Source organism: Meleagris gallopavo, chromosome 8, assembly GCF_905368555.1.
Source record: "Meleagris gallopavo chromosome 8, MGAL_WU_HG_1.1, whole genome shotgun sequence".
NCBI lineage: Eukaryota > Metazoa > Chordata > Aves > Galliformes > Phasianidae > Meleagris > Meleagris gallopavo.
Window position 1 is genome coordinate 28,284,291 of NC_139411.1, and position 13,743 is coordinate 28,298,033.

Below are 13,743 nucleotides of genomic sequence, written 5' to 3' on the forward strand. Positions count from 1 at the left end.
CTTGAATGGAAATGAAAAATAACAAAAACCCATCTAACGTTCATAAGAAGTGCCCAATGAATACCAAACACAGTTTTTACCACAATCAACATATTTTGGTAGGCCTTAGAATCTTTAAAATGTAATGTACATTAATGTAATATAATTTCATTTTTGTTTCATAGGATATTCTCCAAAGCAAAAAGGCTAAACCGTTATAGCGCCTTTACAGAGATATGTGCTAGAAATGTTCTTGAAACATAATCTACAAATGTAATTCATTTGGGGTTTTTTTTTCAGAACATAACTTCTAAAAAAGAAATATATGATGGAAAATTACATTTTGGACTACAAGTGGGACTACTTTATTTGGTAGACAAAGTATAGTAAACCAAACATATGAAGAATAGATAGAAATATTGTGAAAGTGGATATTTTAGTATGAATTCTCTGGTTAAAATATGTTCTTGGAAAACATTCAAGAAGATTCCAAAAATAACACCTTTTTAAAAATTAAAGGGCTAGATCATCATCAGTCACTATGAGTAGTTTGTCTACGTTAGGTTAAGATGTGCAAAATGAATGATATCCTGAGTAGTATCAATATTGCCTTAAAATCTTAATGTGCCGCTACTCCCTGCAGAGTGTTTTTAAATATCGTATACTTCTATTTTTGGAGTCTTTAATGGGGGCACACACATATAAATGAAAGTACACGACATCCCAAATGAACAGAGTGAGGTTTTCCGCACGGTATCTTATCTCACCATGAGAGAGATGAGAACTCTGATGTTTTTTTCTCCCTAATCACTAAAGAGCTGACTATTCTGTGAGATGATACCAATCCATTACTTGCTATAAGCTCTTTCTAAAGGAAGATATCAATATCAGTTCTTGAAGATTTCTAAGCAGGGAGCCTATTATGCAAAAATAAAGGCTACCAATCAGTAAGTCACATTATTTCTGCAAAGGTGAAGAATTACTATAAGCAGTAACAAGGAATTAAGAAGTCAAACTAGATAATAATATGAAGATATGACTCTTTTTAAGAAAAATGGTTCAGCTTATGCAGGACTAACATCTGTGTGACCATCTCTATAACTGAATGCTGAAATAATTACAACGGCTACATAAAAAAAATAGAAACAAAAATAAGCCATTTCCTGTATTTACACAAATGTAAACAAGAACACGGCCTGCCTCTGACTTCACAATTCAATAACAGATAAAGAAAGATGGCAGAGCTCGCTGGCTCACAAATGAAATCGGAAGCAGTAATTCAAAACTGGCTTTGATGATACAAAAAGCTGTGAGTTGGAGAAAACTGATATTTGTCCGTTTTCATTTAAGTACAACAAACTGCACCAAAATCTTTAAAATGGAGCATATAAATGCAAGAAACATCCTTCCTCTTAATAAGTCTGTTGAATTTGCTTTTGGTCTTTTCAATATTGATTTATTATTTTAGTCTTCTTTGCCAGCATTAAAGAATGCTGTTGACATTCCTCTAAGTGTTTAGGCTAAATTATTGCTAAACTGCTTCAGTCTGGTAATTCAATAAACCAAGAATTTGTTCAAGAGAAAAAGTAATTCCCTAAATGATGCCACTTTTTTTAAACTTAATGTCTATAAAGTTGTTTTAATGCCTCAAAGAAACAATCCTTTAATCATGTTAATTTGCTTTTTCATTGCAAAAGAAGAATCCTGTAGTATTGATCCCATCAGATATAATAAAAGATCTGGATCTGGTTTCTCTTTCTTTGTGAAGATTATGATTTAGAAAAAAATATAACCAGTTGTTTTAGTACATTCTGCATGCATGTGTATCTTATAAAACTAGGATTTTCACTGACCACAAAAATATGCCTTGCTTTTTAGTACTGAAGGCATGGTGGCAAGCTGTGATCACAGCTTCTTTCAGCTGAATTTAAAGTCTTTTCAAATTAATGGAAGATCTCCCATTGGTTTCAGTCATTTTAGAACAAACACTGAAGTTAAGTGACAGCTGTCCCCATATATTGTCTGCAGATAACATCAGACATAATGTTTCTGATGCAGATATTTTTGAGCTCACACTTCATGAATCTGTGCTTTTATGCAGAAATTGTGATCATCTACAGCATCAGACCTCACATAGTTTAAATTCAGATGTTTCAGTAGGTCTGCCACACAACAGGATTATTTTTTTAAGAAAGCATGAGGACAGAACGTGCTGAGAAAGGGACAAGATTGTTTTCAGGATCATGCAACACCAGCAGATCTCAGCAAGGACATCTGGAAACCCAAACATATCAAATGCACAGAGACTATTAATGCATTCACACCTTGGATTATCATTGTTCACCCAAGGTCTCCTGTCTCTGAAACAACAGGCAGTGAAAGTTCAGCAAAAAAAGTGTGTCATGTGGATAGTAAGCAAGCCCAATGTGAAAACCATCACCAAAGAAAGCTGTATTTAAACTTTCATGTGAAAAGAAGCATTCAACGCTGTTTATAAATAGTGAAATATGTGTAAAAATACTGTTTAAATCCATTTGACATCTCTCTTCCAAAGGATTGTATTTTTGACTGTGTCCATATTTTCAATCCTTTGCCTTAAGCTTGAATATGGCTCCTCTGTTATTTAGACAGCAGTACCATTTTTACTAATATAAAGAATAGCCAATTTTAAATTTTAATGTACAAAACTACCGCCCCTAAAGTGTAATTTCATGTGGTGCTCAGCATAGGCCCAACCCTCCTCCTGAAGAAGCTTTGTGCCAAAGAAATGCAAAAGAAACAGAGGAGACAAGCTTACAACAAGCCACGTGGCTTACAAACATAATTCTTGTTCTTGCATAAAGCAGGCCTTTAGATTGCATGACTTCAATAAAAGCAGAGAGTAAACAAACAATGGGTACGAAGGCATTGCTCAAGAAACAGGGGAGCACATGGCAAGGAACATACTATGAGAAGTGTCTGCCAAAAGAGAGAAATAAGCATGAGGAGATAAGAATACTGTTTTCTAAAACAAGGTCACTGCAGAAGTTTCAGATTCCAGTCTACATTTATAGCCTTTGGTGTCAAGCTGTCCAAGAATAGTTCCAGAAAGACTGACGCTGTAAAAGTAAATTTTCTCTGTCATCCTTTTTCTCACCCGAGGTGCTATCTGTCAAGGCCTATAAACTTCACCATGGATATATTATGTTAATAAGACATGAAATACTGTATATAGCTACAGGGAAAATAGGGTGCTTGTATCAAATACGTCTTCCTGTTCACTGATGCAAGATCTGAGGGGCATTTTCTGCAGATAAATGAGTCTGAAATAACAATTTAAAATTGTATTTCCAGTTGTAAACTGACTATGTAGACAACAGACATGTAAGCAATCCAAACACTGCCATGGAAGACTATAGTCCGCCTTCCGCCTTCACACTTCAGTGCCAGATGTTTAATTAGTGTAAAAGCAGACTCTCATCATCTCATTTTGCACCTGAGGTAACTCAAAGTATTTTACTGTCAGTGTTTCTCAGGAATCCACAACTCGTTTTCCATAGCACTGCATAGGTATAGCAAACACCCAGTTTGGTTAATTCTGATTTTCAAAGAGTTTAACATGCTACTTTCTCCAAGGTGCAGCTGACCAACATCTGAAATATATAACAAATATCACAGCAAATATCTAACAGAGCCTTCAGAGTCAGCCAGGTGCTTTGATTTCCCATTTCAGTCAGGAACCCAATCCTCTGTGAAAATCACAGCAGATAACTGTAAAGATGTTTTCCAGAGCCAGCTGGAAAACTATCTCCATTTCTAGGTCCTTTGACAACCTCACTGGAACGAGTGTTTTACCCTGTAATATGTTTTTGCACATCGGTGCATTTTGAGAGCATTTGTGAGATTTTATACTCTGCTTGCAATTGTGAGGATTTTTGCTGAAATGATTATTAAGTTTGTCTGAGATAGTTCTTTTAGAACTGCAACTTCCTACAAGCATTTGAAACTGCAGGAACATATAGTTCTAAAGATTTAGAGTTACTAAGGACATACAATTACTATGGATGAAGAAGGGACACAGTTGCACTTACAGGTGAAATTTTTTCTCTAATGTATAAACAGATTTTATGTGGATTTCCTGATGTGGTATAGTTTAAAGGCAAAAAATTATAGGTGAGTAACCACTATCGTAGTTCCTTTCAAGTCACTGCTGAACCTCACTGTTAAGGCTCTTTGGTTTGTAATGCCTGCAGACTTGGTTCGCCCCAGTCAGGCAGTGCAGCCAAGCAGGGGCACTAGCAGCAGTGGGCAGCCCATTCCCTAGGCCCTGGGTCACCCTTCAGGGAACACTTTGCTCTTGCAGTGATATGTTAGCATATCTCTAAGCCTGAGCATTTCTGTACCTGGTTTCCAGCCAACTGGCAGAGGCTGATATTCTGATACTGCTTTACAGCTAGAAAGCTGCCTGCAGCTTCAGCTCCAGCTGATGCCTTGAGATCTGAAATGAGATTTTTAAAGTGAGTTCCAATGTTTTCATTGTTAGCTCCTTCTCATCTTTTCAGATGCTTTGAGTGTTCTTAAGCCTAAAGGTGACCAGCTCTACAGATGTGCACAGTGGAAGAATCAGGTGCCTTTCTTCCATTGCTTTTCAGACAGCATTCTGACAGCATGATGAAGTTTCTCTTGCAAGTGGGATATGGAAGGAAGAGGCCTTTTGAACACCTTCATGTGAGTGATATAATTTGTCACAAAAGAGCAAAAGGTAAGCCTGTAAAGCATTTCAAATTTTAAAGGTCTACTAAGGACACCGAGACTGCAGAGTAATATAATATGAAGTTGAATTTAAATACTACAAAGATGCCAGATTATATATATTTGTACATATACAGAAACCCCTAAATTAAATAGATTTATGATGCAAAGCTGAAGTCAAATATGGATCTACATTTAAAAGTAAAAAAAGGGGAACAAAAGCATGTGGCTTTGCAGTACAAGATGAAAGGTTTGACCTCAACTTCATACTTGTTTGCATGACAGCCATCCCCACAAGCCAGCAGACATGACCTATAAAACTCTGCTATGAAGGCCTAAATGAAACTCTTTGCAGGCTTTCATTAGTAAAAGCTCCTCAATCTTTCCTACATAAATCAATAAACTCTTCAGGAAAACCTATGAGAATAGAAAAATATGCTGATCAAAAGCTCAAATATGTAAAAGATGCAAGCTAAACGTGTGCCAGTGAGGTCAAGGAGCCTGAACTCCTTGTATCTAACTCCCTCGAGGTTCAGAGAAGGGAAGGGTGAGGCTATAATGCTGTGCTCTTGCACTTACATCACCTTCTGCAGTTTGAAGTCCTCCAGACATGATTTCAAAATCATGCTGGATTCAGGCTGTTCAGGACTTTGAACACTTGAATCAATCTCTTTAAATAAGACAGCAGCCACTTTCCACAGCAGCCAAAGTCTCCAGTGATTGCAGTGCATTACTCAAGATAGCACATACTACACTAATCTACTCCAGAGGTGACAGAGGCACAGAAAGCTGTGTAAGGCCAGCATCTGAAAGAAAAGGTTGCAGACTCTTGAGCAAACACAGATGATAAAAGCATTCCTGGCGGCTGCTGCTGTCTAAGCATTCTGAAACACCCAAGGACGTATTCAGAATGGCACAATATCATCTTCAGAAACTCCACTCTCATTATCTAGTTTGTTTGTGCAACATTTGTTTTGTCCTTTGACTACCCTGCATGACCCTCTTTAACGCCAATGGAAGTTAAACACACTCAGGTGAGAACAAAATGGGAACCCACTCCTTACACAACAGCAGTACACTGACTTGACAGACAAACCTGAACCCAGTAACATTCTTGAATAAAAATTACTGTGATTACCACAGATCTAACTGGGAACCAAAACCAGAACAACTGTGTTGGTGATGAACAGGGCATGTCTTAAAAACAGAGGCAAGACCACACACAAGATCAAATGGAAAACCATTCACAGGGATCTAAAAGAAAAGCTGAACTGCATTGGAAAGAACAATTTTACAACCACGTCCCCACATTTCACAAGGGCAGGAAAAAATGTGTTTGTCCCTGTTTGTCCCAAGGCCTGAATTTTAAAGCAAATCTGCATTTTTAGCTTTCCTTTTCTACTTAAGCGTAAATGAAGCAGTCTCAAGGCCCCGTTCAGTGATCTCTATAAAACTTACATGCACTCAATCAGTGACAAAATTTTCAGATCTTTTCAGTGTTGCTCACACCATATTTGCTTTTTGATCATCCCTATGCATGCTACACAAGAAGCAAAAACAAAATATATATGACAAGAACTGCAGAAATACACAGTGCTCAGCACGTAGCTCACACTGATGGAAAGGCGTCTGTCCTGACAGCCTCATTTTCAAATCTTGCTGACTACATTAATGTTTTTGTTTACAATTATTCAGTTATTGATACCATTTTTCTTCTTGATTTATTTTCAGCATTAGGATGTACAACAATTATGTGCTGCTACTGTGTCAGGAGACTGGAATTAGGTTTAGAGAGGATCAGAAGACGCGTGATAGAAAACGTAACATGGTCAAAACTTATGTTGAATGGCTACCACAAAAAATGCTATCTTGTGCCATACTTTTATAACAGCTGATATTTTATCCTGTTTAATCTTGATCGTTTCCCTTGATTATGATAATAATTTGGCATCCTAATTACATATTCCAGCAGTTTATAGGACCTTGGGAAGTAAGAAAAAGGACACAGCTGCCCTGCGGGACAGAAACTGCTCATCTTCCCACTGAAATAAAAGTGTCAGCTCAGAAACACACCAGGAAGGTGCCAGCTCTTTGTCTCCTCTCCAAACTCTACCTCTAAAACACAGTGATCAATTTTTTTTATGTAACAACAAGGGATGAATGAAAAGTCTCCAGCACCACATAAATGGGAAAAGTCTGACATTTCCTAAGCCAACCCAGGAAATTGCATGTGTCTAATATACACACGAGGAAAAAAACATCAGTTAAAACTGACATCAAGAGCTGATGATTGCCCATTTATATAGAAAAGATTTTCAGAAATGTGAGGACAAATAAGCCACAAGTTGTCACCTCCTTTTGGAAAACCTCACTTGAAATAATATCACTGAAATCTACACTTAAACATACTCTGTTTGTACTTCTATCAAATAGACGTTTTGCTTTTCATATCAACTGTGCCATAGATTTACTTTAATGAAAACTCAATGTTTTGGGTTTTTTTCCTCTCCCTCTTTTTTTTTTTTTTTCCCCCTCTTGCTATGAAGCACTTTAGCATTGGTGTTTCCCAAAGAAAGTTTTTAGGTTAGTGGGAATTTTGCTGCTTTTTAATCTCTTGCTGGACCTGCTGCTATTTTCATACTGTTATGTTATTTGTTGAGCCACATTAAGATGAATTGGAAATTGAGAAAAGGATTAAATCCTTGTTGCTAATCTTTAAAATTGTAACAAAGCCTAATGACAAGTTGGAGAGAATTCAGAGAGAAGTAAAAATGACTAAGATGCTTGAGCAGTACATATGTAATTACTTCAGAAAGCAGTGGGTAACAAACATGGGTGTAACCAACATTACCAGCCTTTGACAAGATTACGAGAAATATGGAATCACATTCAGAATAATGTGAGATAATTGTTACTACAATGTTAAAAGTGTAACAAAATGAAAGGATGAAAAGGAGTATTTATAGTAAATACCAGGAAGTCTTTTAAAATTGTAAATTTTAAAAGCAAGTCAAGATCAAGTTATCAAGATCTGTCATCAAGAAGCATAACAGATGGACAGAAAATAACTTTCTGGTCTTAGAGAAGAGCTTCATGATGATCTTTTCAGCTGGTTTAGAAGCGTCCAGCCTTTCCATCTGAACACGTCACAGGCCTGCTGCCAGAGGCAGGAGAATGCCATTTGCTGCGCTCTCTTGGCACTCTGCAGCTAACCATACAGCGTGGCCCAGCTGCTGGAAGATCTGGTTTTATTGCACTTATTGCCCATGGGCCCAGTGCTGCTTTATGTCTGTATTTGTACAGTTCTGAATGGGTTGCAGCAAGGTGAGGTCAGCGTTCACTGCAAATCTTGGACAAATTTAACTGCAATTGTGCAAGTTCTTCAATTAGCATCAGTGCTTAAAGAATTGTCTGTAAAACCACAATGCGAGTATTCTCTTATGGCTCTTAAGGAAAGTAATCTCAACGGGAGATAAAGTTCAAAAATTTTACACACCTTTGAAAATGGCAGCCAGAATGAGCAACATGCCTCAGAAACAGCCCCTCACTTAGCTCTGTAATAACAAAGGCTGATCAGGTCTCAAGCTAACAACTCATCATTCAGAACAGGGAAGGGAAGGAGACCCAATTCAGGATTTTGTTTTAACCCTAATCCATCAGAACTCAACTATCAGACCGCAATGTGATGCTCATTCCTCACACTTCGGGAGAAAGAAACATTTAAATGACTGTGGCAAAACCTGTCCCGTTTTTGCTTTTGCAATTGTTTTGAAGGTATGCTGTAGATTATGGAGTGTTATGTTAGAACAAACAAACGGAGCGGGGTACTTTGGAGTATCGTTCTTTTCCCACCCCCCTTTTACTTACTTATTTATTTATTTATAAGAACAGCCAGGAGCAGTGCAGAGGGTGCTTGACTCAGCAGTTCACGAGCAAGACAAAAGGCCGCATACAAAAACTTCTAGAAAATTCTCTTTAGCAGTTATTATTAATTGATGTGAAAGAAAGATCAGATTCCATGCACTCACACACTCTATTTCTTCTTATCAGTGAGTTAATTGCTGCTTCTTTCTCTACCTCAGGAGAGGCCCCAGCCTCAGACAAAACTCGAGTGCCCACCTTTTCAAAGAGACACATCTATGGACCCAGAATTTTCCGTATGACCTTTCAAAGGTTATTCTCTGCTGCTCCTTACTACGGACATAAGAACTGGGATCTTTCTTTGCTGTCCCTAATTATAAGGCTAATCAAACCCTAAATTCACTAACTGTAACAGTTTTAATATTGGCTTCATTGGGATTAGAAGCATTAAGTTATATCTGGCATTCAAAGATGATGTATTTTTCCCAAGGTCACGGTATTAGGAATCTGGAAGAAGCTGTAAGCTCTTCAGTTTCTTATGCTCTTGGGTTTACTTGAAATAAGCCTGAGTTGTTTTTCAAAGAGTTTATTTCTGGATATATTTAACCAGATCCTTGGGAAAATCCTCCTTGTGCTAAAATTAGAATTCAGTGATGCTAAAAGACAAAAGTTACACTATGGCAAAGTATAATATGTGAGGTTGTTCTTCAGATTAGTTTAGCAGATTCCTGTCTTTATCCAACAGTACACTGCCATCGTGTGGTTCAACTCACCAAGCACAATAGCTATTCAAATACACCCATGCAACGCTCCCAGGATGCATACAAAAACCTTTCATCGTTTTAATTTCTATAAAGTCGATAATATACCAATTATATTTTCATGGAAGGTTCATCATTCAATTAAGAAAAAAATGAAAGAAAGAAAGAAACAATGTGATTCTTTCTTCAAATTAAAGAGTTCAATATTTTTATTAACTTTCTTCAAAATGCATTATATTTTGTTTTCTCGACCGTAATAGTGGATTGTTGCTAATTTAAGACACTTCCAACCTCTCTCTCTCTCTTTTTTTTTTTAATCCAAAAAAAAATTCTTGGATTCACTATATTCTTATAATCCTGGTATTCTGCTGGTATCCTTTGCACACCTGACAATACTGAATTTACCAGTTATGCTTATCAATACATCACACATTTTGTTATCTTACTGAAAATAAGGAATAACTTAACTATTTCTCTGGCTAATGAAAATCAGCTATTTCTAACAGCTAATCCAGCTTTAAAAATAATTAATCAGGCTTCATAGTGCTAGAAAGTCAATGCTGGCCAGGAAATTGAAAAGTCATACATAGCACTTTATCTATGGTGATCCTTTTTAAGAAATTGACTGTGACACGGTAGGCTACCACAGGTATAGCCTCATAGCTGTAATTGCACCATGATAAGCAATAGCTTGTTTTAAAAGACTGGTTTTATTTTTATTCACAAGGACTGCAGCAGCATCTCTAAACAACACTCCATCTTCTGTTTTCAAATAAGGAACAACTTGCCTATAGAAGATAGAGTTCAAAGCTCATACAAGGTATTTGTTACCACATGTAAATGGGAGAAGATCTTCATGACCCCATTGTTAGCACATTTACATTATGTTCTGAAATGCAGCAATACAGATCCTTCTAATCTAAATCAAAATAATCAAAAAATCAAGTCTTTTTTCCTCCTGGCACATTTATACACATATAGAGAGAAATATATAAAACTCATACGTGTAAGTCTGTAGATACATGTACACATTTAAATTTACATTACCTTTAAAACGAGAAACTGCATACTCATAGTGCAGCCCTCACTGTCATACTGGGAGGACAGATACACTGGAATATCCCACAGGTTGTTCAATATGTTATGGATCACATCCGTAACATTGTATTACACACTTCTTATTATTTTCCATGAAACACGGTTTGTTGAGAAGACTTTCCTATCCTTCCCATCCCCTGTTGTCTGCTGTTTCCCTTCCCGTATCCCTTTTTGCACACACTGCTGGCAGCTGGTCACAGTAATCCAGACGAGGGCGTGCTATTGCTTTGTATGGTGACCAGCCATCCTGCAGCTGAAGCCCGCTCTCAGTGTGGGGGAGTGAAGACCCAGGACGCTGTACAGCAGCGTAGGATCAGCAGCACACATACCACACGCTCGCAAAGAGAAGCAAGTGAGCAAACTATGCCTCACGAGCTCCTGGTAAGGCTGAGTGCTCGCTATAATCCATCAGGACCTGGAACCTGCCTGGTCTCTCACCCTTCCTGTGGCCTGCTCAAGGCCCTGTCCTCTCTCTGCAAACCCACACTTAGTATTGCACCTGAACCAGTTTCTACCAAAGAACAGCTCCTCTACCCCTCATGGAGAACGTTGTTCAAAACTGGACACCCTGCAGCCATGCCAACACAAAGAACAGATGCCAAAATGAGAGAAGATGTATCCTGAAATATTACAAACCTTTTGGGACATCAATGAATGTAGAAGACTTAGTTTGGAGCCCTATAGAAAAAGTCTACAAACTGCATCTTCTAGAAATACTATGATTCACTTAATAAATCAGGAATGAAAGAAAACATCCCTCTGAATAAAAGTTCTCTTTCAATAAGCTTTCAAAAAAGCTTCAGTAACTGCTGGGAGATATATGCTTGCTTAGAATGCAGCAAAAAAATAAATAAAAAAAATCAAACCATTCAGTGATGAAAATAAAGTAAAAAAAAAAAACAGTAGGAAAAGTATACTTCAAGAAAATTGCAATGTATATGAATGTTTCTTTAAATATAAAATTTGTTATATTATTAACTGCTATATGGCTATGTTAGACAGAAATGAAAGTCAGAGGTATTTTTCATATTTAAATTCTATTACATTTCTATTACTTCCTGATAAAGTAAGGATACCCCCAAGCTGGAATAGCTATCATGTCTTCTACCTTCTGCTGCTGCCTTATTAAAAGCAAGGGGAGCTTTACAGCTCTGGGCAAAGGGAAGGATCTTAGGTCTTCCTGGTAAAAGTCAGGCATTTAGCTGTTAACCACCATTTTTGACAATTTCTGTCAAAATAGTACCTTAGGGCAGCTCTCAAAGGAGTAGACAATATGATACTCATACTTACCTGCCCTAAAAATATACAACTGCAAATTTTCAAGATTTTTTTAAGAATGAATTTCCTGTCCCAGTCATTGAAACATTACTGTGCATTGTTAAACAGTTAAGATATTTCATTCCATGGTATTTCATTCCAGAAGACCTGCATTTCAACACCTATATCTGCAACATAACTTGTGAAGTCCTCCAAGCCCCTTTTCAAATGAATTATACTGCAGACTTAAGATAATCAAGTTGCAATAAAACACATAGCAGAGCCAGAATAGTCAGTTGTATCTGGCCAATGAAAAATCATCATTTCTTCCACAATATTCAGCAGGTTCTGCAATTGTTCTCTCAACAGGAGACAAAATGTTAGGTTACAGAACCCTTAAAATTCCCTGCTGGATCTCACAGAATCTGCAAGTCCCACCCTGCAGGGAATGCCACTTTCCAGCAGTCTCTACACATTCCCTGAAAGAGTTCAAATTCTTTACACCAATTGAACGCATTTCTCGTCTCGTTTGAATGGCAGACTGAATGGAGACACTTGAGAGTTCTTGGTCGCAGACATTCTAATTGATCTCTTGGCTGCAGTATACTGTAATTTATATGGAAATATGCATTTCTCTGTGTAGGCTGTCCTGCAGTGGACTAAGCATAGTCATGTCACCTAACAAGAGTGCATTATGAACCATAATTTTCTCTGTTCAAATTATATCTCTCAACTTATGAGGTACATGAAGAACCTTTCCACATACATACACACAGGAGAGAACCTGTCAAAACATGTAGCTTTGATAACATTGACTCAAAAACTGAATGCTTAACAAGAACTCTCTATGAAACAAATAGGAAAGAGGCAAAAAATCATGTTTTCTTAGACTAAAGTGCTTTCCTCACTATCTGTAAGACAAATTTAGCTGTGGCATTTGCACTGCAAATCTCATTAGGTAGGCTGGTAAGTTATGCAGGCAGAAACAGACTTCTAAGGATTGTTCTGCAAAGAGGGGGAATTGGCAGCACACAAAGCACTTCCCTTCCCACTCCCTATGCTGTGGGATCTGGTGAATCCCCAGCTGTGCTATAAAGCAGACCTGTCAAGTCTCATGCACTGACTCATTCTTTTGTATTGCACTCTGTCACTGCCAGAGTTGCACATTTTTATACGGCAGTGCCATGGCCCTCTCCCACTCTTGGATCCCACACATCAGATGCAGGTGGTCAGTCTGATCTGTGATTATCTGACCAGCTGCATCTGATGTGTGGGGTCAAGGAGCAAAAGAAAGGTCATGGTACTGGCACTGCAGCTGTGGAATATGTGTTTAGCCCTGCTAGAAGGCATGCTCCCTTCTTAAGGCTAAGTGCTCCAGGACTCAGCTTTTTGATGACCAGACAGATGCTTATCACCTAACCTTGGACAGAAATGGGTGGCCAGCTTATGAAATTTCACATCTGAAGATTAGAGACTTAAGAGGTTTGTACTGTAAGTTTTGTTCTACATGAGGTTTTTGCATTTTTGCAAGAAAATGCAATAGGATGAGAACTTGAAGATCTGGTCAATATTTCTTCAAGAATGATTTTGTTGACGTTACCTTTCCCCATATGCTATAGGCCAGCTCTTAAAGAAATAAATACAATCACATTAATTCTAGTGTTTTCTCTCTCCTTAATTTGCAGGATCTCAAGGCAATAAGAAGTACTTATGGAGAAGGTAACACAAACTGACATGCCTACTTCTAAGTCTCTCTTCAAAGCAATCAAAAATTTCATTTCATAAATACACGTTTATATGCAGTTGCTTAAAATGAAAAGGTGACTGAGGTCTTAGATATTATCCACCCTAAAAAGTACTGTAAATATTTCAGCCACTCTAAGTGGAGAAGGTTGGTGGCATATTAAAAGCCTCAAGGCTGCAGTTATTTATGAACTCTAATTTTCTAGATTATTCCATATGTTTACTTCCCTTCCTCATCATCATACTCCCCCACTGCTTTTCATTGCAGGCACAATTCTGGTTATTTTTAACATTTCTGCCCTGGTCTGATTTT